This window comes from Apium graveolens, chromosome 5, assembly GCF_009905375.1.
Source record: "Apium graveolens cultivar Ventura chromosome 5, ASM990537v1, whole genome shotgun sequence".
Lineage (NCBI taxonomy): Eukaryota > Viridiplantae > Streptophyta > Magnoliopsida > Apiales > Apiaceae > Apium > Apium graveolens.
In genome coordinates this window covers 122,777,076-122,789,698 of record NC_133651.1, presented here as the reverse complement: position 1 = coordinate 122,789,698, position 12,623 = coordinate 122,777,076, and the positions used below count along the sequence as shown (strand labels likewise).

At 30.8% G+C, this 12,623-nt stretch overlaps 1 long non-coding RNA gene across 1 annotated transcript; it reads right to left on the bottom strand.

The window, feature by feature from the left end:
* Positions 1-7,586: 7,586 nt before the first annotated feature.
* Positions 7,587-12,030, bottom strand: LOC141661434 (uncharacterized). Its single transcript, XR_012549941.1, has 3 exons — positions 11,927-12,030; positions 9,156-9,328; positions 7,587-7,906 (listed from the first exon to the last, which is right to left on the bottom strand). It is a non-coding gene; the product is annotated as an uncharacterized LOC141661434 (long non-coding RNA).
* Between the last annotated feature and the right edge of the window lie 593 nt (positions 12,031-12,623).

Here is a 12,623-nt window from a genome sequence, read left to right as displayed (position 1 = left end):
GATGGAACACCTTAAAGTCTGTATCCTGTTACCATTTAGTTACATATAAGAATTTCGGCAAGTTTATTTTACCTTTATTGAATTAAACTACTACTTTATTTATTTTGTATAATTAATTAAGTATTACACCATATGTTGTCTTGCATTATGTAGTCATTCTTCGGTGTTTTGTGGCTCATGATTACATTTAAGGACCATGTTTAGTTTTTAAGTTTGGTATTTAGCAGAAAAATAGTTTTTAAGTTAGGCTCAGAGTTTAATGTTCTAGAATTTATGTATTCTTTTGTTGTAATCAATCTAGGAAATTAAGTATTCCTTACGCTCATTCCCTCCGCTGCACATAGATTTTATGGATACTGATACACTTTACCAGTATATCTTGCCATATAACCTAATTTCGAGTGTACTTACTAGCAAAAAACATATGCAAAAACATATTTTGAAGTTTGAGCTTATTTTGTATCAGTAGGCTCAGTTTATTTTGTATGATATGTATATTTAAATTCATGTTTGGGAATTATTTAATGCCAATAAATGGTAGATATATTTTAATGGTTTTGGGAAGCGAATGAATGTTGGATTCATTCTGCTGCAAAAGTTCAGTACTTAAATAACGAATCGTATAGAATTGCATAATGCACTACACTACAAGAGCATTCCTCCAACTGGAACACATCACGTTAACATTTTTTTACACTATATACCTATTTTGCTTCTGTCAATCGAAGCAATCAATGGTTGTGGACTAGACTTAGGAAGAACTATGTTCTCTTCATTTTTGTGTGTATGTTCACTATTAAAGTTAGTTTTTATTTTTAGTTATATTAAGTTAGAGTTACCAGGTAAGTGGATTTTTGTTGTTGCAGATGATATGTGTATCTCCGTATACAATTACAAGAAAATGGACAAGGTTTAAGTTTTCGACGCACGTACAGATTATATTGATGACAACGTATAAAGCTCTGGGGGATAAGTGATGTGTGTGCCCTCAGAGTATCGAGAGTCATTCTTATTATATCATCCAAGTTACATTTAATACAAATTACACCAATATATTCTCAAGTGCATCCCTTGATTATACCATAAAAGTATGGACTGATTTCTCCATTTTTTCTAAAATAAGACCCCTTCTCATAAAAATATTTTATTTACTATTTTAATCTGATATTCTGTTCTCTCTGGATTCCTGTATATATATTTATTATATAAAGATGTGTTTTTGTCCTGGAGTAAAGTGATGAACCTTTCTGCTCCCTTGAACCTGGACACTGAAAGGCCTTGTCAGTTACACGGTTAGGTAGCTAAAGCCCCCTGAAGCCCCCTTATCAGCATAAAAATAGTGACGCCATGGTCTGGTTTGAAGTTCACTTGGTTATCGCCCCTTATCAGCATCTTAATAGCGACGCCATGCTCCGATTTGCAGTTCACTTGGTTATCGCACGAGGCAAGCTCATTAAACAGGTATTGTTCTGCTCATTTTATATTTCTTCATTTTTAACTCTCACTTCTTTATGGTGACTATACTTAAAATTTTGCTATTAATAGAGGTGATTATATATATTTGTTAGTTGTTGTGAGATGATGAATAGGTTAGCTTAAGTTAGTTTTGATGCATTTTAATTCCATTATGTATGGTTAGTTATACACTTTTGGGCAACAATAATAGCTGGCGGTTATATTTATATTGGTATGTACTTTTAATAACTTAATCGAGTTCAAGGCAAAGTTGGTGCTTCAATATATTTTCTCATTAATGCTGTTATTTTTCATTCCAAGCTATTTGCAAAACTTCCTTGCACGTTCAAAATGCTGATATCTTGGTATTTCTTATCTGCAATGGCATGTAGTTCTTTTACATATTAGTGTAACTAACTAACTATTAGTGTTTGGTATATCACTTCTTTGTTTAGGTGTCTTTTTAGAGGTTTTTGCTGGTGGTGTTGGTAGTTAGTCAGGAGGGATAGAAACGGATCACAAAGCCATATAACATGTCACTTCTGTTTTTACCTGAAATTTTAACCGTGTAAGAAGAATAAAAGGTTTTTTGCTAGAGGGAAATCTATAGCATCTTTACATGTTGTAATGTTCTACATATCTGGACGTTGTAATGTTCAACATATCTGGACCAAAATAAAAATTGCATGTCATGTGTACTTTGAGCATATACTTTCCTAAACATTTATACATCTTTTTCATGGAAAATCACTTAAGCATATGACTTTCATTGCGAAAATATGTCCAGCATCTCATTTTTCAAAAAAATACATATAATTTTGTAATTGTTCATGTTGATTAGGAAATAGATTGCAATAAAAAATTGGTTGTGCGATTTATATAATTCAACCAAATATGTTGGTTAAGGTATGTTGATGATGATCTACCTGGTAGCGGATTGGTAGTGATATTAGCTTTACTTTACACTGATGTATCCATGGAGTTCTCCCATCTTTCGGACATTGAGGGTGATAACGTAAGAGGAAGCTATCCCCTGCAACCAAACCTACCCCGAGAGGCGGAAATGGTGCTCCTTAGATGGAATTCCATTATGCTTGCTGCGAGGAATAGACATTAAAAATACAACTTTTTCATTCTACATAAATAACTATTCCTAGATTGTGAATTTTAGTTTTGTTATTTACACTAATGGAATAAGATGAAAGCTCCAAACAAAGTACTGATAATGTAATAGACAAAAATATATAAAGGTAGTGTTTTTTGAGGATCGGGTAAGAGGTAAAAATATGTAATTTTGCATCTCATATATTAAGTCTTTAAATGATTCACTAATTAAATGTCAAAATGTAATTTGTCTAAATAAAAAAAAGTGTCAGGTTTCATTTGGATTATAACTACCAGCAAAAGTCTCACTACTCATGTGGCTCTTTATGGAGTCGTAAAACTGTAGCCGTATAAATTAAGATGGTAGAATTATCACAACACTGAGAAATATATGATCACAATGATTGTTACTTTTATTTATTATGGGAGTCGTAATCATACATATTTAAATTCGAGACGACTCAAAATTTTTATGTTAGCAAACCAAACCCTTTAATTTGACACTCTATTATGTTGACTTCATAAATTACAATCGTATTATTAACCAAATGAACTGAAAAGTGTGAAACCATCTCTTAGAAACTCTTTTAAAATAAATCTTAATTTTTTTTAAATATTTTACCCAAACCGCTCGAAGTGCGGTATTTTCACCTAATTATTAAATTAGGGGAAAGTCAATTTATTTATCTTTTAACTCTACGCTGTTTTATACATATTTACAATAAATGAGTTAGTGTTAAATAAATTATATGATCTGTATTTTACTATCTTGACATGATAATGGTTTGCAATATTAATGATCTCTTTTATTTCATTATTCTTTGAAACATGAAATTTCAATATTTTTTACATTGATACAAGTTTTTTTTTGTTAATAGTCTTAATATAATAATTCAATAGGAAAGATGACGGATAAATTATATGTATATATATTGTTAAATGCATGCGTATTATCTGTTTTATAATTTACTTTTCAGGATACACTAATTATGATTATTTTATAAATGACTCTTAATATTGATTTGCATGTGTATTCTGAAAGTGTCATTCTAAATTCATTAACATATTCCTTCACATATACGATTAACAATCACTTTCATTTTAAATTTGGCATTTATGAAAACTCTAATTTATTTATGTTTATGTTTAGTTTTGATCGAACGATAATCTTATAATATTCTACAGTACTGTTATCATTAAAAATATTTTACATTTTTCATGCTCAAGTGCACTAATTACTCGAACAACGATTTTTTCCTTGAATATAATCGGTAAAATGCATATATCCCATCAAAATGATAAATTATATACACTGTGTTATCGATATGTTTTAAATTTATAATCTGATTAATATAATTAACGTAAAGTACTAAACTATAAATATAAATAATTAAATTATAATGCATATCTATACTATACTATAATCATCGGAATGAAATATAATCTGGTATACCTTTTTTGGTTGGTTTGGTTATTCTCATTTATAATCTTCGTATTTTTTTAATCAAGTGATCGAGACCGTTAGATCAAAATATTTAATTATTATTTTACACTTGTCAACCTCCCAAGTTCGAACCCCGTCATTAAAAAATATTTTTATTATTATTTATACGATATCAAAGTTTCAGGTTCGAAATCCGCCAACAACAAATATTAATATTATTATTTGTAAAACTATTATTGAGGTTAATGGTTCAGATTTTATCAATTATATGATATTTAATATTAACTAATTTTTTATTATAATTTAAAATAATATTAAAATATTAAAGAAGACTCGTGTATCGCACGGGTTGTAAAACTAGTATATAATAAAGACTAATACATGTATATTAAATTCAATTCAATTCCTTTAAAAAAATATTAAATACAATTAATACATACACATTAAATAAAATATCATTAATATATAATAATACGGGGCAATCTAGTAATTTAAACATGAACAAAATGTCCTATAAACCTCACATATTATCTTATAAACGATTCACATGTATATTCATTCTAAATTCATTGACCAATTCCTTCACCCTATGATTAACAATCGTTGCCATAATTAGTTTGCAATTTACGAAATCTCTAGTCCGTCTCTATTTATATTTAGTTTTTATCGACCAAATTTCCTTATAATAATCATTATTACCTATACCATTAAAAATTATTTTACATTTTTAGCTTTCAAGTCAACTAACTCTAACAACGTTGTTTTCCTTAAATATAATCGGTGTAACGAATATATCCTCTGAAAATAATAAATGTAAAATTAATATAAATTACTAAATTATTAATATAAATAAAGAAATTGTAATGATTACATGTAATAATGTCTAATTAATACATGTACATAAATTAAATACAATTAATACATGTGCATTAAATATAATATCAATAATATAGAGTAATGTGGGGGGAAATAGTAATTTCAACTTCAATAAAATATCTCACAAACCCCTTTAGTTGCTCTATTATATATATAAAATAGATAACAGATTTTCGTCTTTTTAAAAAACAATTAGTACAATTTTTTAACTATTTTTTGGGATTTAAGTCAACAATTCTATACAGATTTTTAGTTATGGATTTTGTGATATTATCCTTCACCTTCATTAATGCACATATATAATCCGATAGAAGCGAAGACATTATATAATTGTAATTATTTTAAGATCGAACAAAATAATAAAATTGATTGTTATTTAAAATGAAGATTTAAAATGTTCACGAATATTATTAATATTTTTATTATTATCCTAATTGTCTTGTATTTTTATCACATGATCAACTATAAGTCTAAGATGTAATTTAAAACTTAAAGTTAACATTATTTTTTTTGATAAACAAGCGAAAAATATATTAAAACATTATAATATGGAAGAAACAAACATCCGAACTATTAACTATAATTTGATTGTGAAACAAAAATAAGCTAAACAAATAGTTGTTTTATTTTCAGATTGCTTAACACTTAAAACTTTCAAACTTTTCAATCTAAAAAGTATTACAATGACATGTGAAGCAATCCAACCTACACCAATTGTGAAACTAGTAGTATCACAATTGACCTTCACATGATCATTATTTGTAGTCTAATGTTCAAAATTATCTGTTCCATCAATTGATATCGGAGTAACAGATACCCCAAAAATATGAACATTTTTTTAATGTTAAATGTGAGATTTTGCTATATCTACCACCATCTCAGACCCGATGCGAGTCTTACATGTCTCTGAAAATACCATATAAATCCTTCTCAGAAAAGTTATCGAAAACCGTAACAGAACACATAAAAATAGCAAGACAGAACACACTAATATCTCAAAAAGATGGGCACAAATAAGAAGCTTGATAATAAGGTACTCAACAAGATTTTATCCAAAAAGGATTAGACCCGGTTATATTGAAAAAACAGATAAATGGCTAGAAAAGAGTATGGAAGACGGAGGGAGGAAGGATCGGAAAATGGAGATAGGACGGTTTGAACCCTAGATTTGGGAGTAGACTCTTAAAACCCTAAATTCTCTCTAATATTGTAATTGATTATTTTAACTGTTTTAAATAATGTATGTTAGCGTGATTTGAGTATAGGATATTAAGTATTTAAAGTTTAATCAAGTTCGTGAATAACTGAGCTAATTGAATGTATATAAATACAGTGCAAAATATAACTAACACCTAAAATAATTTATTTAACTATCATATGAAACTGGACATTATATATTATTCACTATTGTTATTATTTTCGGAGTAGCATTTTTAATGTATGTATAAAAATTAGTGCAGAACATTTTTTATCCAAAAACAAAAAATGCATGTTAGATTAAGTGACCAAGATACGACGAAATCACCAAGTAAATTATTTTACCTTAATAAATAAATAAAAATATGACCAGACATATTATAAAAACTTTTCCAAAAAATGATTTTCGAAAATTATGTATGTGTGTCAATTGTTATATGAATCGGGCCGCTTACCGAAATATAATATTATGAAATAAATTATGTTGTCATAATTTTGAAAGATGAACCTATTTGAGTGGTTATTCATGCGTAATACCATCATAAAATGAAAAAAATTAATAAAAAAACATAACTTAAAAACATATCAAACTATAGGTACAAGTACTTTGCAAAATTTGTTTTATCAAATACCTAGCACTTCTTATTAGTTAGTAAAAAATGGAAAAATTATGTTTCTTTGTGTTGATCATGTACTACTTTATCACCTATAACTTCACAAGTCTGGCATAAAGAAGTGGTCATTCAACTCAAGAAAAACTCTCTTAAAGATACAACTTGATCTTTAGCTCTGCCACCTTTCCAAGTAGCTATGTTGCTAAAAGTTGTTAGAAAATATGATTAATGCAACAACCACATGACACAATATAATTAATGCAACAACCACATGACACCACATGACAGGTAAATAGTTCTAATTATAACAAAAAGTATCCATGAAACGTTCTCAATGCATAGATAGGAGATCGGTAAAAAAGACATATGTTTCGTTCTATAAATTAGCCGACCTAATAGTATATACTTATGTCATCTTCTGCATTATTATTCTATGGGTCAATCCAACAAGGTTAGATTTTATTTTAAGATTCTTAATTCTGATGGATGAGAGCTGATCATCCGCAATACTATTAGTCTGCCTTTCAGTAAAAGTTGTCAGCATTCTTACTAAAAGTTGTCAGCATTCTCACTAAACAGCTCAAAGATATTATCCTCTCTACCAAGATTTTCTTTTGAATACTTGTTGACAGAAACTTTTTTTAATGCAGGAGTACAAACGAAATAAGTTAATAGGTTATTAGTATATTAGGATTCTAGGCAAATACCAACACCCAGAGTTCCATTATTTTACTATACAAATTGTCAAATGATAAATTTTGCATGGATACTTAATTAGATGAATATAGTAAGGTTAAGGTTTGCAAAAAATATAGATCACAAAAGAGACAAAATTCAGTAGAAAGAAACATCAAATTCATTCATCGGCTGCTTAAAATTATATAAGACAATGTCCATCTAAATGCATTTATTGTCATTATCTTGTGTCTAAATATATTACTTATAATTGATAATACGGAAACATTACACCACTTACCGAAAATTAACCTTTTAAAATGTCATGACATTGTTCTATCAAACATTAATACAAAACTTTAAGTTTAGATGAATTCTTGACATCATGCGTTCCTCCAGAGCACATCTTTTTCCACTCGAGGTTTTTAGTTCTTTGTATATACATTATTAACGCCTTTCCAAGTAGATCTGTAACAGCAACTGCCTTGTAGTCAATTTAGGTAACTCACCTGACTATATTTATGACAGTGTCCACAGCAGCCTGCATATAGAAAACATGGTTACATCGGCACTTGACAGCTAAATAATCCAGATTGCTAGAGTTACCGATCCAAGAAATATTCACAAAGCATAATTAAGAGACCAATAGGAAGACATCTGCCTTACAACTCTCATGTGGTACGCTTACTCTATCCCACACTCCCCCAATTACATATTCTTTCCAACACTCATTATATACACAAACCAGATTTCCCATTTGTTTGACGTGTTACTGATTACTAATCAATTGAGTTTTTTATATTCAAAGATAAAAGGAATTGAATTAGCTTTCAGCTTCTCATCATTGATGGTAAACCCGGTGACCATAAATGCAATTATATTGACACAATGTTAAACAGATGATTAAATTTGAAAAAGATATCCACGTACCAGGCATCATCGCAGAATTGGAAACAATTGCTCCTTGCGTGTTAACAAAACAGAGGCTGACCATGAATATTTGGGTATTTGTTAGATTTTTGTATCCTTTTTTTTATTTGTAAAAATATTTTGAACTCAGTGGCTGCTCGAAAAAAAATACAAGGTCCAACCGGATGCATATATCACCCTAGCTCCCCCGCCCAAACTATCACGACATGGTAATCGTTCCATCAAACATAAATTCCAAGGTTTAGGTTTAGATGTGTCCTTAACATCGCTACGTTTATATAATACTCAATTCAAGTTTCAAGGAATCGGAACCATACTTTAATAAAATTGTTGTTCCTATTATTACGTTATCATTAACCAGATCCTAGGAGTGGGATTAAATGATCAGTTCACTTAGCCATGGGATATTCCCACAACAAAATGGAAGGAGAGAGAGGACAGAACGACTATAACCAAAAAGGAAATTTAAATTATAATTAACCATATCAAAGATGCGATTAGGCTGTTATCATATATAATTAAATAAAGAGGGAACAATTGACATCAAACTAAAAAGAGGGGGGTGGGGGAGTGCAGGACAAGGTGGACACATGAGGCGGATTAGCATAACAACTCTCATGTGTACGCTTCCTCTATCCCACACTCCCCCAATTATGTATTCTTCTAACACTCATTATATACACGAACCAGATTTCCCACTTGTGTGATGTGGTAATCACAACTAATCAATTAAGTTTTTTGAATTCAACAACAAAAAAAGTTGAATTAGCTTTAAACCTCTCATCATTCTAAACCTGGTCACCTTCCATGCTATTATACCTAATCATCAATGATATGATATAAACAAAATATCCATGTACCTGGCTCCGAAATATCCATGTACCTGGGTCCACTCGAGTTGTCTAGATCTTCGTAAATACATTATTTCCTCCTTCCCAAGTAGATCTGTAACATCAACTGCCTTGTAGTCAATTTAGGTAACTCTGATAAAGGAATATCTCACATTATTTTTAAGACAGTGTCTCAGAGCAGCCTGCACATAGAAAACATGGTTACAGCAGCACTTGACAGTTAAATAATCCAGATTGCAAGAGTAACTGATCCAAGAACTATTCACAAAGCATAATTAAGAGACCAATAGGAAGACATCTGCCTCAGTCTATTAAATCATGGACCTGAAATTTTGTACTTCTGTCAACCTTTTAATTAATACCCTCTGCGTCATTCATATAAGGTGGATTTCTATTTTCAGATTGTCAATATTTATGGCTGAGAACTAATCACCTGCAACATTATTTTCTTTCAGCAAAAGGCCTAGTGTGTCCACACTATCACCAAGGATTTCATTGCACATGTAGATAGAACACTTAAAAAACTAAGACAAGGTCCAACCGGGTGCACATAACAACCTTGCTTTCCTTCCCACATTAGTATGATTTAATAATCAAAATAAAATATTTAATGCAGCCTTCTAAAAAATAAAGTCGGGAAGAACTTCTAAGATATTGCTAATTAAATCTCTTCTAATTAAATATTACGAAATCGTTCCATCAGACTTAAACACCAGAGTAAGGTTTCGATGTGTTCTTTACATTGCCACCTATTTTTATTGTTCAATTCAGATTTCAAGTGGTCAGAATTATACTTTAATGAAAATGCTGTTTCTTTTACATGATCATTAACCAGTCCCTGCCTCCCTGGAGTAAGATCAATGGATCCATTCCCCGTTCCATAGGACTCAAACACAAAAGGAAGGGAGGTGAGAGGTAAGGAACAACTATGACCATAAATAAATTTAAATAATAATGTAACTACAAAATTATCAGAGAGACTAACTGAATCGCAAAAATTAGAAGGGAAAATGTCGTCGTTAGTTTGCAAATAGGATCTTAGAAGGTTGATCAACGCTGCCTTTAGTCTGGTGAATCAGGCTGCTTTGAGGAATAAATGTTGCGAACTTCAAATAAAATTCATGAAGCAAGCAGAAGCTTGGGTAGATGCACGTCTGTGTGGGGGAAACAAATTGAAGAAGTGTGCTAACAACATCTAAGAAGGTTGATCTACGCTGCCTTTAGTCTGGTAAATCAGGTTGCTTTGCGGAAAAAATGTCGCGGACTTCACAAAAAATCACGAAGCATCGGTAGGGGCATGAGTGTGTGGGAAACATATGAAGTCGAACTAAAAGGAAAGGGGTGGGGGAGTGCAGGACAGGGTGGACATATGAGGCGGATTAGAATCACAACTCTCATGTAGTACGCTTAATCTATCCTACACTCCCCCAATTACATATTCTTCCAACACTCATTATATACACAAACCAGATTTCCCATTTGTTTGATGTATTACCGATAACTAATCAATTGAGTTTTGATGTTCAAAAACAAAAGGAATTGAATTAGCTTTCAGCTTCTTATCATCGATGGTAAACCCGGTGACCTTGAAAGCAATTATATTGACACAATGTTAAACAGATGATTAAAATTAAAAGAGATATCCATGTACCAGGCACCATCGCAGAATTGGAAGAAATTGCTCCTTGCGTGTTAACAAATCAGAGACTGACCATGAATATGTGGGTATTTATTAGATTTTTGGATCCTTTTTTATTTCCAAAAAAAATTTGAAGTCAGCGGCAGCTTGAAAAAAATTACAAGGTCCAACCGGATGCATATATCACCCTAGCTCTCCCGCCCAAACTATCACGACATGGTAAACGTTGCATCATACATAAATTCCAAGGTTTAGGTTTGGATGTGTTCTAAACATGGCCACTTTTATGTAATCCTCAATTTAAGTTTCAAGGAATCGGAACCATACTTTAATTAAATTGATGTTCCTGTTATTACTTTAATAATACTCAATTCCCAGGAGTGAGATTAAAAGATCAGTTCACTTATCCATGGGATCTTCCAATAACAAAATGGAAGGAGAGAGGACAAAACGACTATAACCAAAAAGGAAATTTAAAATAAAATAAATAAAGAGGGAACAATTGACATCAAACTAAAAAGAGGGGGGTGGGGGAGTACAGGACAAGGTGGACACATGAGGCGGATTAGCATCACAACTCTCATGTGTACTCTTCCTCTATCCCACACTCCCCCAATTATATATAATTTCAATCACTTAATATATACATGAATCGGATTTCTCATTTGCTCGATGAGGTTGGGACTACGGCTTGTTACAATCGTGAATAATGAGTAAAAACAGGGATGCATGACATCAACGAGGCATACTTTGTAAAACAAAATCAAAGATGCGTCTAGGATGTTATCATAAATTTAAATCGAAAGAAAATAATTGACGTCAAACTAAAAAGATGGGGGTGGGGGAGTGCAGGACAAGGTGGACACATGAGGCGGATTAGCATCACAACTCTCACGTGTACGCTTCCTCTATCCCACACTCCCCCAATTATGTATTATTTCTAACACTCATTATATACACGAACCAGATTTCCCCCTTTTGTGATGTGGTACTCACTGCTAATCAATTAAGTTTTTTGACTTCAACAACAAAAAGAGTTGAATTAGCTTTAAACCTCTCATCATTCTAAACCTGGTCACCTTCCATGCAATTATACCTAATTAATCATCAACGATATGATATAAATAAAATATCCACGTACCTGGGTTCATCGCACAGAGGAGGAAGATATTCATATTGCTCCGAGACCAAGAAGAAAGAGGAAGAAGAGGGTCCAGAAGAGGGTTAGTTTAAATTAGACAAATTTATTAGTAAATTTAATTTAATTGAAATTAGACAAACTTATTAGTAAGTTTATTTAATTGAAATAATTTTTGGAGTTAAGATTTTTTTAATTTAAATTTGAATTATTAATGTATACTAGTTTATGGCCCGTGCAATGCACGGGTCTTGGTTAATATATATATATTTTTAATTTTATTTTATATAATTTTATTAAAATTTTATATAAATACTAAAATACTAAACAATGATTATATAATTATAATTTCAAGTTAGGTTCAAATAGTATAAATAGTATATGATTGATGAGATTTTATTTATAAATAATAATGTAAATGTTTGTTTTTGGTGAGTGAGATTCGAATCCGAAAACTTATATGTATTTTTATAAATAATATACATGTTTGTTGTTAACGGGATTCAAAAGTGAGAACTTATATTTATTTTTATAAATAATAATATAAATGTTTGTTGTTGACGGGATTCGAACCTGAGAACTTGTGGAGTGTATTTTTTAGTATGTGGATCTAACGGCTCTGATTATTTGATGAAGAAGATCCGACGGTCGTGATGTAAAGGGATAACCAAAATGAGGGGTCAACCAAACTACAAATTAT